This window comes from Prionailurus bengalensis, chromosome A2 (assembly GCF_016509475.1).
Source record: "Prionailurus bengalensis isolate Pbe53 chromosome A2, Fcat_Pben_1.1_paternal_pri, whole genome shotgun sequence".
Lineage (NCBI taxonomy): Eukaryota > Metazoa > Chordata > Mammalia > Carnivora > Felidae > Prionailurus > Prionailurus bengalensis.
The window spans coordinates 123,866,355-123,882,923 of NC_057348.1; the positions used below are offsets into that span (position 1 = coordinate 123,866,355).

The 16,569-nt window shown below is 38.2% G+C and overlaps 1 protein-coding gene across 7 annotated transcripts in view; it reads left to right on the top strand.

The window, feature by feature from the left end:
- The window catches only part of BBS9 (Bardet-Biedl syndrome 9), a 448,656-nt gene that overhangs the window by 397,981 nt on the left and 34,106 nt on the right, over window positions 1-16,569 (top strand). The window lies entirely within an intron of this gene.

Here is a 16,569-nt window from a genome sequence, read left to right on the forward strand (position 1 = left end):
TATTTTCATTTAAAAGTGTTAAAACATATGCAGGATAGATTGGCCAGTCCATACAGTTTGGCCCATTCCTGTGTCTTAATCATTTTTAATTCTGGCCAACACACCTGCTCTAAAATAGGAACAGCTCTGCTGACACTGAGCAGCCATAGCAAGTAGAGAGGATGTTCTCCCACTTTGAGCTGTCGCGCTGAATGAAGTCAGGTCCATGCTGCCAACCTTCTAGAGAATCCTTTTATACTAAACTTTGAAGAAACTCCATTTTTAATGTGTTTATTCAAGTAAATTGTTGGAATAGTCCGTCCCTTCTGATTTATGTGTAATTTGGGTATTTCTTAAACAATTATAAATTAAAATGAGAAACAATTCTCTTGTTTCTGGTGGTTTTTAGAGCATATAAGTTTCTAATTCTAAAAAGTAAAGCACCTTTAGTTGTATTCCTCTGTATGATATGTCTAAACTTTATGTTTTTTAAAAAGTAGCTTTTAGTTGTTAAAATCTTTAATTTTTTAAATTTGAAAAATAAATATTTTGGTTATTCAGAATTTTTTAATTTTTTTCAAGTCTGCTTTTAGGGCCATGGTCCAATGTCATGTGGAAAATGTTAGCAAAAAATAAAGTGATGTCACTCTCTAGCTTTCAGAAGCCATGATTTATGCTAATACCGATAGGATGGTTTTTATTTAGTACAGGTGTTTGCATGTTGGTTGCTCTGAGATACTTTTGGCATTTGTTACAAATAAACTTGGAAGTGACTGCAACCATAAAACAAGAAGCAAAAACATTGTTATGGCGAATAGCATGGCAAGGGGTGCAAGGCTCCAGCTTACTGGCTCTCTAATTATGAGCAAGGGCAATGGCAACTATTAAGGGCTCAAGTATAGAAGCCTGGTGGGTTTCAGTGAAAAAATAAAGTTAACCTTGTCAAAGTAGACATTTATCAGTGTATGTGACTGTGTATTATACAAGTAAGTTACCTGATATTACATGTTTTATATATTTTTAAGAGATAAAAAAATCTTTCAAAATTAGTAAAACACCAGACTGTGATAACTTACACATTTATAAACTCATGAATTATACACTTCATACTTCATTATTTCAATTGAAAAACACGTCCTGTACCACACCATAATTGAGACCCCAACCATAAACCATTGTATCTGTATCTTTCTTCTGATTAAAGCCTGTTTCTCTTTTTCTTCATAAGTGAAATGGAGGGAGAGTATAGTTTATTATTTGGGAAAAATTCCTTATGTGACTAGTTAAAATAATTGTTTAGTTATATAATATTATAGTTAAGTTTATTACTTTTAATGTTATTTGGGCACTATATTTTTCAAAGCTTTCTGATGCAAAATGTATTTCCATTTTTAGAAAGGAATCCAAAGTAATTCTTGAGAAGTTTACCTAATAAATAAAATTCCTAGCTATCTGTAGTGATCATTAACACATTTTATATCATAAAAACAATTTTCATCACATTTTTATTTTGAGTTTATTCTTATTTTTGTGTTATACCATCAATCATTATTAGATGTCTACTCTCTATTGACATCCTCTTATAAGACTGACATCTCTGAGGGCAGAGACTGTCATTCATTTTCCTAGAATCCATCCCTAGAATCTAATATAATTGGAATGTAGAAGATGCCTAACATAATCTTGTGAAACTGATTTGAAATGAAATCATTTTCCTGAACATTATATCATCTTTCCCAGTTTCCTCTCACTCAGTTCTCCTCCTTCCAACCCCCACCTTCCAGTGTACCCACTCCACGTCTGTCTGCCTTTCCACTAGCCCTTTTAGCTCTGCCTTGTAGAACTTTGTGGCTTTTCATCCTAGATCCTTGTCAGTCTCCAGTCCTGAGTAAATCTTTGACTTTTCTTGGATCTACTCTGGGGCTGGAAATTGTTGCTAAAGTTAATCATAAAACTGGCCCAACTACTTTTGTTTCCTCTCACGCTGTGTGATTTCACCTGGGCCTTCCTCTGCTAACCAGAGTTCTGTTTACTTGGTTCTGGTCTCATTCCCAACAGAAGTTAATCCTTGTGATTTTGCTCAAGCTCCAACCTCTTCTCCTCCCCCAAACTGTACAGAAGCCATCATTCCATGAAGATCAAGGTTGTCCAAAACAAAACTCTACTTCCCATTGGCTTATATTAAATGTTTATAATTTTATTCATCTTTTGTTTTTCTCTTCTTTCTCAGAAGACACATTTGGCCTCAGGATGAAACTCAGACTTATCACCTTGCCCTACAGAACTCTGCTTCTTCCTTCTTCCCATCCACTTCTCTGCCATCCATTTCCCCAGAATTCCCTTTGGCCCACAAGTCCCCCTTTCAGTTCTGCTCATCAAGATTTTTCCTGCCTCTGGCCTTTGCATATGCCCTTCCCTTTGTCTTGAATACTGTCCTTTTTCCACCTCCCAAAATTACCCCCTGCCACACATCTACATGTTCACCAGCTAATTTATCCTTAGGTCCCAAATTATAGATCTCTTTCCCATGAGAGGTCTTCTGTGACCCTTATCATTCTTGCTCATGGCCTCTCAGATTTTTTCTTTATAGCATGAAGCACAGTTCGTAATTATACCTTCGTTGTGGGTTTGTTTAATATTTCTCTCACAAAATTATAAGTTCCATGAGGAGAGGGACCATGTCTGTGTTACTTACTACCATATTCTCACCTCAGCGTCTGTCATGTCAGTGGGTATCTGAAAGGCAGCTGATGGATGAATTGTATTCTCTTCTGTTTTTCTGTTTCCTCAGGGATCTTGTACCTCATATTCATCTTAGTTGAGCTGTCTAACCTTTCTTTTCTGCTGCCACCTTCCCCTTTCTAAACTTTGCTTAGTTCTCCTCTGTTTCACTATATTAACTATCTTCTTTTCCTTCCTCTTTAGACTTGTAAACTCTACAAATTGTACTGTGGTTTCTTAAATATAAATTTGGAATGAAGCTAAATATCACCATCTGTAAACAATTCATCTTTTGGCCCAGAGACCAATATTAGGAGCATAATGGATACATGGAAGTTCTTAAAAGGGGGAAAGGAGTTTTATTCATGAAATAGGACTATTTTTTGTTCATTTAACAGACACTTTTAAAAATACTACCATGTTCCAGGTGCTATACTGGACATTGGAATATGTTGATTAAGAGCAGAGACAGCATTCCTACCCTCATGGGGCATATATTCTAGTGGAGAAGCTGGAGAGTAAACCATTGTGAAGCTAAGGAAGAGAGTTTTGAGTTGTATTATGTTCACTGAAACAAACAGGGAGTTGAGAGAGTTGGGGGTAAAGGCTACTGTAGACAAGGTTATTGGGAAAGGCTTCTGTGAGCAGAGGGTTGAGAAAATGAAGAACCAGGGACATAGTGCTCTAAGCTGGTGGAATAGAATTTAAAGGCCTGGATTTGCTGAGAGAGTGGAACTTAAACATTTACACACTCTCTCTCTCTCTCTTTCACACACATGCACACACACACAAAGGTAAATATGTGAAGTGATGGGTATGTTAATTAACTCAATGGGGTAATCCTTTTGTAATATATGTGTATAGCAATCATCACATTGCACATTTTAATTAAAATTTTATTTGTCAGTTATATCTTAATAAAACTGGAAATAGAAGAATTTAAAGGCCTGGAGTGAAGAAAGGACTTGGTGTATTCAAAAGACACATAGCCTCCCTGGCTTGATCTTAATGAGGAAGAGTGGCAGGGAGAGCCAAGTCATGTATTCCTTACATTCCACAGTAAGGAATTTAGATGTCATCCTGTGAGTAGTGGGAAGCCATCAAATGGTTTTTAAGGAGGGAAATTATGTGATCTGGTCTGTGTTTTTAAGAATTACTATGGCTACTGTTAGGGAATGATTTGGAAAACAGCTGGAGTGGAAATACCGGGAGAGCCAGAGAGACTACTGTAGAAATGTAGGCAATAGACAATGATGACTGGGGTTGTGGCCATAGAGATAGAACTAGAGAGCTCTAGGGCATATTTTAGAGGCCATAGAATACATGGTGATGGATTACAAGTAAGCAGTGAGATGAGGGAGGAAGCAGAGAGGACTCCTGGAATGTTGGTTTTAGTAGCGAGGCGGACAGTAGTGGTAGTGGTAAGATAGGGAAGTTGGAGGGAAGAACAGTGTGTGTGTGTGTGTGTGTGTGTGTGTGTGTGTGTGTGCGCGCGCATGTGGGCTAAGTGGGGGGTACAGAATAAAAGATCTGTTTGGATCTGTTCTACTCAGGAGGCCTTGTGGACACCCACTTGTGAATGTCAAGGTGTCTGGAACTCAGGGGATAAGCCAGGGCTGCAGAGAGACAGACAGGAGACAGCAGCCTCTGTATTGTATTTGAAGCTGAATGGGCTAATTATGTGGAAAGAGAAAAGAGAAGGGGGGGTGGTGGTGGCTCATCTAAACCTTGAGGCCTTCCAGCATCTAGAGGTCATGAAGAAGGGCAAGAACCAACATCGGAAATTGAGGAGAAGCAGCCAAGGAATGAGTAACAGGAAAACTGTGAGAAAGTAGCCACGTGGAAGCCAAGAGAGGGGAGGGTTTCCAAGGTCAGCATTGTCACGTGCTGCTGAGATGGAGCGAGACGAGGGCAGAGGTGGGAGCTGACATAGTTCTACTGAGCTCTTACAGATTTGGTAGCATTTCTTCTTTTATATATTTTATGTGTATGAATTATTCCTAATTGTTAAGGGAAATAAAGTTTTGTCTTGCTAACCTATTTTTTTTAAAGAAATAGCAAATTTCAACACCTTATCTAACAAATCAGTTCTTTCTCCTCATCTTGTTATTTCTTCAGATGGATACAATATCAGTCATATTCCTAATTAGAAAAATACCAGGCTTTTTGTTTTAGGACCGAGCCCTTCATAATCTGACCTAGTTGTTCTTCTTTATCTTGAACCTTAGCTCAATTTCTTTACTTCCTTATGCTCCAGGTACTGTTGAAAGCAGTGGAAAGCTGATGGTGAGCAGGACAGACATGGTCTCTACCATCACAAAGCCTATATTGTCAATTAATTAAATAATCCTATAGATATTCAGTTGCAAAACAAGGTAAATACTATGAAAGCAAGAGATGATAGAGGCCCAGTCTTGGGAAGTAGCCATAGAGATCAGGAAGAGCAGATAGATATAAGAAATTTCTCAGGATTTCAGGATTTTTCAGGATTCAACAGAATCTGGTAATTGATTGAAGATCAGGGTTGAGTATAAAAGAGAGGTATTAGGGAGGGCCCCTGGATTGCTTGTTCCAGTTGGCCAGTGCGCCATTCATAGAAAAGGCGTCTTTGGAAGAGAACAAAGCTTGAGGGAGAACAATGATAAGTTTGGTTCTGTTTATGTTGAATTTGAGTGTTGATCTCACGTCTACTTTTCCTGCAGGAAGTCTTCTCTGAGTATTCTCCCCTTTGCTAATTAATCTAACTCCTGTAGAGTAAATAATGTTAGTAATGTCACGTGCTTAACGCTAATATTTATAACTTTTAGTACTACCCACTGGCACTTCATGTTACACTGTCTAGTTCTCTAGTTGCTATATGTGCATTCTAAGTTAAAACATAAAATCCATGTGGGTGCAAAATATGTGACCACTCTCTTTGTTTATACTACTGATAACACTTAGCAGAGCATGATGTTATGTAGGAATACATATTTGGATTCCCAGTGTCACTAGGTGATTTTTCTTGAGACACAATGTAATTTCTTATGGGTTAATTAATAATCTATAAAGATTCATTAGATAACAAGTGTCTTCCAGATCAATAGGAATTAGTAAGTTTGTTGACTAAAGTGAATTATATACTCGGACTTACATGCTCTCTATCTGGAACTAATTTCTAATTAAAGTTGTGAGCCCCCTATCCCTTATTGTATTGAATAGTATTTAACTGAACTTCAAGTAAAATAGAAATATGGTGAGCCCTCAAGAGTTTTACCATCATAAAATTTGCTTTCCGTGAGTTTTTTTCTTTAATATGTTATGAACATCATCTAAATTTGTGTCTGTAACAGAATTTGATAGTGCTCTTCATACTTCAAATTGGCCTCAGAGATTTCAGCCTTGGAAAGTTAGGATTTTATTTTCCCAGCTGTTTAAATGTAATATATTTGAAGACAGAGGCACTGTCCTGTAAGTTTATAGCCTAAATAAATCTATTTTAAAGGTGTGCTGGTCCGAGGCCAGGTGGCATAATGGGATGACATATGAGCTATTCACATTTGAAGACCTGGCACTAAATTCATCTCAGGATGCCAGGAAAATGACTTTAGAGGTGTCAATTTGCTGGACTCCTTGGTGGGCATCTGAGAACATCACAGAACCTTTGTAAAGTCTAACATAATGTATCCTCTGTAAATTATATTGCCACGTTAGCCGCCTAAGGTACAAAAGGGCAATTTGAATGACTTCAGTAGGCATTCCAAAATCTTGTTTTCATAAGTAATGAGAAGTACAAGCCTGTCTAAAAGAAGACCAGCCTAATCTAAAGGTTGTACGTGAGTCTGGGAGTTGAAACTTAAGCTTTTCTGTTCCCCCTAGTGTTTATCTGGCTCATCAGTTATTTAGCAAATATTTACTTAAGCCCCCTTTTCTGAGCCTTTATCATTTTAGGCATGGATTTTATAACAAGACCAGTTACCTTTCCTCTCCCTGGCTTCAGGTCTCCTACAAATGCCAATAATAATATTTCAAAGAAGTGTGATAAAAAAAACTTAGTACTCCAAAAAAAAAAAAAACAACCCCACAATAACCCTGTCTCGAAAACTTGTAAAATTATCTCTCAATAATCCCAAGGTGCTTAATTGGACTACTTATCTGAAGATCTTTTGCTTTTTTTCATTTGCATTTGCCAAGAATGTCTAGTAATTATGCACTCAGTTTCCATTTGAGTACCTTTTTGAATTACTTAAAAGGCCATCATCATTAATTCATATTTAATATCTGAATCTAAGGTTTCCTTATTGTAGTAACACACTGTGTGCTAGCCAGAAACATCACTTAATTTGAGAAAGCATACAATGCTCAAAGGTACCAGTCAGACTTTTATTTTTATTGTGAAAATATATTTCAGTAACTCTCAGACTTTAGTCTCTATTAACATGACCTATTTATTTAGTTCCTCTCCTTTTGCATGTAGCATCAGTCTGCACAAAATGGTCTGGCTAATGATCTGTTTAGAGGAGATGCTAACCAGGAGAGGAGTGATGGTGGACCATGACAGTTGAGGAGGGGTGGTCCTTGGCAAAGTGTGTCCTCTTTCTCTATCCAAGATGGGGGTTCAGTCTGAAACAAGCTGCACATAGATTTGTGGCATTTCTAAGGAGTCAATCCAAGTTGGTAGTACTCCAGACTGCTTCTAGGATCTCTTCTTTTCACAGATCTTACAGTTGGCTGGAGGCATCTTCCATGAAGCACAAGATGCTGAAAGACAGGCAGATGGGTTTTTACTCAACTTCTCTGAACCTCAGTTTCTTTCTGTACCTTTAACTGTTAGGAGCTCAGGATCCTTCCCAATGAGAGTCTGTGATGCAGTCCTCTACTCACAGTTGTCCCAAGTTCTAGGTTATGGCCTATGGCTCTCCTGATTACTTGGATAGAATAATGAGCATGATGGCTCATGCAGTCAGTTCATAGAATGATGTGAGGAAAATTGGGGATAAATTGTACTTAATTAACTGAAGAGGTGATTTCAGGATAAAATAGACTTCAATTATTATCTCCTAGAATTACAAATTCATGTATTTTATAAATCTTTATTGAGTACCTACTATGTGCTTATTGCCATACTAGAGTCTGGGTATACAGGCTTGAACGAAATAGACAAAGAGTCTGCCAAGCATCCATCCTGGTGGGGAAGATAATACACAAACAATAAGAAAGATATTTACAAATTGTGTTTAGTAATATGAAGATAATAAGTACGGTAGTGTTAATAAAGGGTGACTGGCAGGGGGAGGAGATACTTAGGGAAGCTTTCCTGAGGAGGGGTCATCTGCGGTGAGACTGAAAACATAGGAGGGAGCCAAGTGTATGAAGGTGCATGTGGTGGTGTTGGGAGTAAGAGCAGCAGGAACAGGAGACATCCAGAAAGTCGGAACAGGAAATGCAAAGGATTCAAAGGAAGTAGGAAAGAAGGTCGAAGTGATTGGGGAGAATGACCGGAGATTGGGTTGGTAAAGCAGGCAGGGGCCAGATCATAGAGGAGGACTTGTTCAAAGTTTAGGTTTTATTAGGAATGACAATGCTAGAAAAAGGACATTTTTTATAAACCTGTTATCTCTTAGAACAAATGGAAGGTGGCAGTCCTAACCTTGAATAGCCAAGCTGTATTCATAAACTGGAATAATTGTGAGAAGTCAGTAACATGTTGAAAAAACACTTTATTGTATTCAAAGACTTGAGGCCACTAAGTTCTTAGGCATTTATCACTTGAAAGTGGAGGAATAGAAAAGTTTAAAAGGCTGTAGCAATGACATTTGAGAAAATGAATAATTCAAAGTGAATGAAATCATGAATAATGAATTGTAAGAAAAGACTCCTCACTTGTGATTAGAGAGTCATAATTTTCATTTTACAGCAAAATATAGTTGGCTGCCATGCATTCCTTACTTACTTCATCTAAGTACAATTAGGCCCAACACATTAGTGCCTTGATGTGCAGACTTATGACTGGCTTCTTGTGTCGAAACCATTAAATTTTAATGTATTCAGCTTAAGCATAAGTGGTCACAGATGATTCATAACCCTTCTCCCTGCTTTTGGTGAAAATGATCGTCAGCAAGAGAATTGTCCCCAATGGCCACACTTATCTTCGTAGTTGATTTCCTAAACATTTTTGTGTCTGTAGGAGACCAGGAATAAACATTGCATAGCTGATGGGTAAAGCACAATGATAATTGCTCTCAAACCGCAAGATATTTAATGATGATAAAGTAGAACTCTGTAACTCTTGACATTTTCTTTTTTAATTCCTGATGTCGGGAGGATATAAGTGGTATAAGCTGCTCTTTAAGAGTGGAGTAAGCCAACTATGATTTTTTTTTCTTTAAGCAATAAATGCCAAGAGTTGCCCACAGTTTTATGACCTCATCATTTAGCTATCAGGCATAGAGGCAGGATGAGCGAGCAGGCTTGCCTGACTGAGGCTTTAGACAGCAGCTTAACCCAATAAAAATAGGACCGTGGCTTGGGTGTATGACTCTTACCAGCCTGGTAATTATTTGAATGTTCACCTGACCCAACCACCATCCATGTACTGAGAAATCTCAGCTCACTATGCTGCTGAGTTTACTTATCGTGTGCAACCTGTGTAGACATATGTGATCCAATCATCTCTCTCTAGAGTTTGAAATCCTGGTTGCCTTCATGATAAACTCACAGTTATCTGCCATGGCTCATGAGTCCCTTCATGATCTGGCTTTTGTGTCTCTAGCCCCTTCTCTTGTGCTTGCCGCTAGCAATGTTTCTAGCTACGATTCTGATCTACTTGCAGCTCCCAGAAGGAAGCAGGTTCTCTCCTGTCCTCAGGTCTCCCTTGTCCCCAGACATGTAGCTCTTCTGCCTAGGATTCCCATCTTGCCTACTCAGCCAGCTGACTTCTGTCATCTTTTGCAGTATTTGCAGATTTTTTCTGAGACCATTCTTGCCTCTCTGTGCACTTCTAGTACCCCTCTCCGACTAGGTCATGGCTTCATCCTCGTTTGCATTGCTCCTTGCATTGCTTGCATTGCACTGTATATGGGATTGCATTGTATTAGAGAGATCCATGTTTCCTAGCCCAACCCAGCTGTGGGCTCCTTGAGGACAAAGGTTTTGTTTGTGCTTTTGGTACCCCCCCTCACTGTTAGCACACAGTCTGCACACAGTAGGCTCTGTGCTGGATGGATTGGTGTATGCAATATGTCTCTTTTCTGGCCCTGAAATGATACAGGACAGCTGGCTGCTCTCCAAACCAGTCTAGGTATCATACTGGATTATTCTTGGTAATAACAAGATAAGCAAACTTCAGTCTCTGCATCACATTACAAACAATTTGCTTCCCTTTCTAAATGAAGACATTTTTACAGTCCTTTTACTTAATGAAGGAGCATGGTCCAAAGTTGCTGTACCCTGTGAAATCCTCAGGAGACTCATGAACTACTAGGAGATGAGCCACACCTGGGTGCAGGCTTTTGCTCAGGTGCTCTGAGAACCGCTCTGATCAAAGCAAGGTCCAAAGAAGAGCATTGCTGCTTGCTTCCCATCCCTGGCCATTGTCACTTCAGTGGACGGATGCACCCCTTCACAGCCTGTCTCATTACGTAAACACAGTAGTGTTTTAGGGCTGGAGGGTAAATCTAAAAGTCTCCATTCTAATACTCCAGGCCATTCTGTATGTAAAATGACCTGGGAAAGATAGATGTTTATTCTTAAACATCTCCAGGGATAGAGGCTTCCACAGCCTTCTCAATTATGTGTTCCATTATCTAACTAGCCTTCTCATCAGGAAGGTTTTTTCCCTTAATGTCTAACTTCAATCCCTCCTGTTGCAATTTAAATTCATTTCCTTTTGTCTTGGCTTCAGTGGGAACAAAAGAACAAATAACTCAGCAGCACCCACCTACCCTATTTGTAATAGGAGATGCCTGAGTTCCTCCAGACAGCCTTCTCTTTCTAGTGTTAAATGGACCCAGTTGTCCCATTTTCTCCTTTTGCCATTTCTTGGAAGCTCTTCCTTTTAAAAAACTTGCATTGCTCTTATTGCAGCAGATATCATGGACCATGCATTTCAGTTCTGTCACTTTAATCCTGCAGTCATCTTTTCAACCTGTCAATCTGTATAGACTTAGTAAGCCACTTAACACACTGAAAAAGAATCAATGACTACTATTATAAAGTGCTTTCGAGTTGTGGAATTCTCTCTCTTTCCAAGTGATCTATTACCGTTATCCAGTACCTTCCCTGCTCTCATTTCCATGCTTAAGGATGAAATTTTTTTCCTGTGTATTTCTCGCTTCTTCATACATAAGTGTCATGCAACCACAGCTGTAGTGTTTTTGGGTGGTAGGTCTACTCACTACTGTGCCAGGTAGCTCAGGGTATGGAGGAAGAAGGAAAGGGGACAGTTTTGTGTTTTCCTCTTACCTTTCCCAGATCCTAGAGACACAGTAGTCACTAGAGTTGGCAGAAGCTAGAAATTCCCAGCTCATGGACCACTGATCTTTTTGGAAAACTGAGATAAGGACTTGGGAATAATATGAAAAGGAAAATGAGCAGGAAAGTAAAAATACAACTGTGTTCACCACCTTAAAAATAGGAACTTCTCCCTAAAAATTTCTAGAAAGGAGATAATGTTAGATGTGAATGAGGATTCAGTTAAATTAAACAGTAAGAGAGAAAAGGAAGCAGAGCAGGAAGAAAACACAGATGTGATCAAGTATGAAGAAGAAGAAAAAATGTTTTAATTTGTGATCCTCAGGAAAATGTCATGGTAAGATTCCTTAGCAAAATTATAAAATAAACAACATTAAATTCCAATAAAGAACAGTGACTCAAATTTATAATATAAATATGACAAGATTTTCTGTTGATGGCTACATAACCTATGCTATTAATTTAGTAACTCTTCATAGACATGTTAACAGCAACTGCCTATACTTTGTGAGAAGATAGGTGTTATTAATTTGATACCTTAATAATTCTACATAGTCTGATTCTTCGGGAATCATCTTTGACTGTAAATGGAGTTGCCATTGAAATTAGAATAACTTCAAAGTAATTTCAAATTCAAAATAGAAATATAAGTAGCATTTTGTTTTCTTCCATGCTTAAAGATTTTATTAATAATACTCTGTCTTCTGTTACAGCAGTGCCACATGAGGCATTTCAAGGAATATGTAATTGGCCCTTAAATTTATCCTTGGAAATCAAAAGAAGAAATTGATGTGCATGGCTAGTGGACTTAATATTAAGTCTCTGTAGTATGCAATAGAGGATAACAAACATTAGTAGAGCACTTTTGGAGGATTCTGTAGGGAGGGATTTCTTGAAAAATGTGTATGTCTGTTACCTAGGGCTATTTAAAATCAACGATAACTACTCCAAAGGAAATGAAACATGTATTTCTTTTGCTTCTATGAAAAGGTACCATTTGACTAAAGTTTCAATCTACAGACAAGGCAGAATGACATCTTCCACCTAAATTAAGCTAATTGGCTTCCACTAAATCCAGTACATGCCCCATTGTATGACACAGCCCTTAATCCTGAACTAAACTGGAAATGTCTAAGGTTCAAAAACTTAAAAAGCCTAATATCTTAGAAACTTAGTGATAGGAACCATAGAAATGAGAAAGGAGATATTTTTAATATTTTTTGTACAACCTAAAATATGCCCATGTTGGTGACATATTGCTGGTACAATGGAGAGCATGAGTAAACTGTAATTATTATTATGGAGTGGATTTTTTTACTTACCTGGCTTAGACCTAGACACAATGGTCTTAGGAGTGGGTCCTAGGACCCTAAGCCATGGGTCTTAGGAGTGTAAATCAGAAATAGTGTCGAGGGGCGCCTGGGTGGCTCGGTTGGTTGAGCGTCCGACTTCAGCTCAGGTCATGATCTCGCGGCTGGTGGGTTTGAGCCCCACGTCAGGCTCTGTGCTGGCAGCTCGGAGCCTGGAGCCTGCTTCGAATTCTGTGTCTCCCTCTCTCTCTGCTCCTGCCCGCCTCATGCTCTGTCTCTCTCTCCTTCAAAAATAAATACAAACATTAAAAAAAAAAAGAAATAGTGTCGAAACGGTACTCTAGTTGTGTTCTCTCATCTCCAATATCAAAATGGCAAGTTCAGATCAATAAATAAATAATTTGCAGGATAATATGTAGGTTCTTGCCTAGATTTAGGCTCTCAGATTTTAAAACATCTGTACATTTCACTTCAACTTTAAACCAAGACCAAGACCACTGGAACCTGAGATGTAAAAATGGGCTTGTTGTAGGATCAGTAAGAATAGTTTCATTTTAATTCATTGTCACGCTATGACTATCATCCTTTTAAAAGACTACTTTTAGAAGCATTTATAATCCCCACAAACACAGGAGGTAAAGTCTATGCAGAAAAAAAAGTCATTCCATTTGAGCCACTTCTGACATCATTCTGATCTGAATTCAAGACACTGATTAGAAAATTGAATTTTAATAACTTTTTTTTTACTGCCCATTTTACAACTACCCCCTATCTTAGAAAAGAGACAATGTCGTGTTTTTGCCTCCAAAGAAATGCTGTGTATTTTTGGCTTCTTATCTGGCACTTTAAAAGCAACTTTTTATTTTAGTCTAGTGTAAAATTGATTCTCATGTGAGTAACTCAATCCTCTATGCCTATTGAGTTGCTCGTACGGGTCAGTTTAGCTGCAGTGCATACTGTAAATGATGGTGAAGGGAAGGAATGTCTGAGTAGGAGTGCAATATAATATCTGTGCCAATCTCCATTCGGTGCTAAAGCATGAGATGAGTCACGGGATGCAAAGCGAGAGCTTCTTTGCACAGTGTTTACGGTGGGCCTTATTGCATGATTGGAGTATTTGAGAAGGAAGCTAGGTTAAAACTTAAGGTCTCAGTATGTTGCTGCCAATAAGACCAAGTACTTACTGGAACTTAGGCTTTTTTTCATTTTAGCTTTGAAAGATTTTTTAAATCTTGCCTGGAATGTCATCAATTCAAAAAATATATTTTATTAAATTACTGTGTCTTCATTTAAAGATAAGGATTGTCTTCTTTTACGCTGTCTCCTCATTGTTTTATTGGGAAATGAGAGAGAGAGAAGGAGGGAGGAGAAGAGAGAGAGCTTTTTTTTTGAGAGAGAGAGAGAGTACAAGTGGGGGTGTGGGGCAGAGGCAGGGGAGGCAGGGAGGGAGAGAATCTCAAGCAGGCTCCATGCTCAGTGCTCAGCACAGAGCCCGACATGGGGCTCTATCCCACAACCCTGGGATAATGACTTGAGCTGAAATCAAGAGTCAGAAGATCAACCCACTGAGCCACCCAGGAGCCCCAAGAGAGATCTTTTTTATTTGCATCTTGGCTACACTGTAATGTAACTTATCTGCTATGGATCTGCTTACACTGTTCACTCTATGCTCCTCTCTCACCATATTTGTAACTCTCACCTATAACACCTCCTGCATTTTAATATTGGAATCATTTTAATATAAAGCAAGCAACATATAATTAGTTGGAGGTTATGTGTTGGGTTTTTGATGCATGAGATATTAAGGCACACCGACATGCATTTGTATTCTAGTCTACCACTTACTTGCCATGTGATTTTTTTCTTTCTTTTTTATTGAATTATATTGACAAACAATATTAGTTTCAGGTGTATAAGAGAGTGATTCAATTATTTTATATATTATAAAATCATCACTAAGATAGGTCTAGTTACCATATGTCCCCATAAAGAGTTATTAAAATATTACTGACTATATTTCTTATGCTGTGCATTACATTCCAGTAACATTTATTTTATAAGTGGAAGTTTGTACCTCATAATCTCCTTCACCTATTTCTACCATCTCTCCACCCCCCTCCCCTCCGGAAAGCAACAGGTTGCTATGACCCTGTTTCTGTTTTGTTTTGTTTCTTCATACGTTTTGTTTTCTAGACTTGCCTTATTATTTTGAGCAAGTAATTTAACCCTTCTGAGCCTCTGTCTTCTCAACTGATAAAATAGAAGCATTGTGAGGACTGATTGAGATAACGCATGGGACAGCATAGGACCTGCCCCATGGGAAACACTCAATTCATGATTATTTTTTGTTTTATTATGATTATTATGATGGAAAATGATTTATTCCTTTTTGCGTCAGATGTTCTAAAAGTGCTGTGGAAGATTACATAAAGAAATTCTTGGCTGTTACTTTAAAGCCTTGATCAATCTCTTCTGGAAAAGAGGTGAAAATTCAATGTGTGCTCATTCTATGATGAGAATAACAATCTCACAAATATTTCTGTGTTGCCTTACTAGGCATTTGAGATTGAAAGCAGAGCCAGCATGTTTCTCCAGAAACTGAACTCATTGCTGGGAGATAATCTCTCTTTTGAGGTAAAGAATGATTTGTACTAATTTTTTGGAACTAACACTTAAGAATCTCTGGCTGTGAAATTCTGATGTAGGTATAACCTCGAAGGAAATATTTGCATAGTGTGATGGGTGAGGCTACGTGGACAAATGGAAGTAGCTTAAAGATTGGTATTGGGTGAACCATTTAAATCCAGATTCTACCTAGTAATTGTAGATCATTTGCACCAATGTCATTTCTGAAATGATGTTTATAATGCCTAATTCACAAAGGTATTGAAATATCAAAAAAGAAAATACACATAAAGTAGCTGAACCTCATATCTGTCTCAAAGTAGATGTTCAATGAATCCCCTTGTCCTCTGTCCCCCCTACAGTGTTTGAGGTAGTTCCATGTCGAACTTGCCCTGCTTTCTAAGCCCTTGACTCTGAGCCTTCGTGTCTGACCCATTACTGTATTTGCCTATGTGGTGTGAGGAAGCCTGGTCCTGGCATATAAGTTGGCTAGGAAAGTTTCAGGAAAATATGACTTAAAGGGAAATAAAGTAGTACCTATTTACCAACTAAAACGTTTGTGAGCTGGCCGGAAATTGCATCAGGGCTAACTAATGACTTCTTCCTTACTAAGTGTCTTGCACTCAACAAAAGGATGTTATTTAACAGTGTATTTTCTTCTGTTCTTTCTCTTGATCCCTCGTCTGTTTTGTTTTTCTCATGATCCATGAAGATAGCAGAGATCAGTTTAGATTCTATATTTAGTTCAAAGCTGCCAGGTGGTGGGTATTCTCTTGCCACTGAAGGAGAAAGACCATGCATATCATCACTTCAGTTTTAACAGCCTGTCTTCAGGGCAGACTTGCAGACTTGCATAGCAGTCAGTATCCAAGAAGGGTCAAAAGCACAGCCCAGATCAATACAGAACATTAAAGCTATCAGCTCTCCACATGAGGGATCTGTTGTAAGTATGACAGTACAACGTAGCTATAAATAAATCAGAACACTTCCTAGACAGCAGCTACAGAGTATTTGTTTATACAGGTACAAGGTGGGAAGTGGAAGGGACTGTGTCCCAGGATCTGATTTGGATCACTTATTTATTGTTTGAAGAAAAGCACAGGGAGTGTGGTCTGCAGATAACATCTGGACCAGTTTTATCTCCAAATGTCTATTTAGGTTGTTTCCTTTAGACATAGATTCTGTTGATTTCTGCCTTATGGGTCACAGACTCCACTTTATGCTTCAAACATTCACATATATATGGACACAATTTTGATAAACACTGATGAGAAAGGTTTGTTCTCATGATTGTTAAGATGATGTCATAATGTTAGGTTTGTGATCAAGAAATGCTAACAGATAAGTGATTTTTTAAAAAAAAAATTTGTAATTTTGAAATATCTCACATTGTGTATATGTGTGTGTGTGTGTGTCTGTGTATTATGCATCTATAATCTATAATATCTATAACATATGCATCTGTAATATATATTACATTATA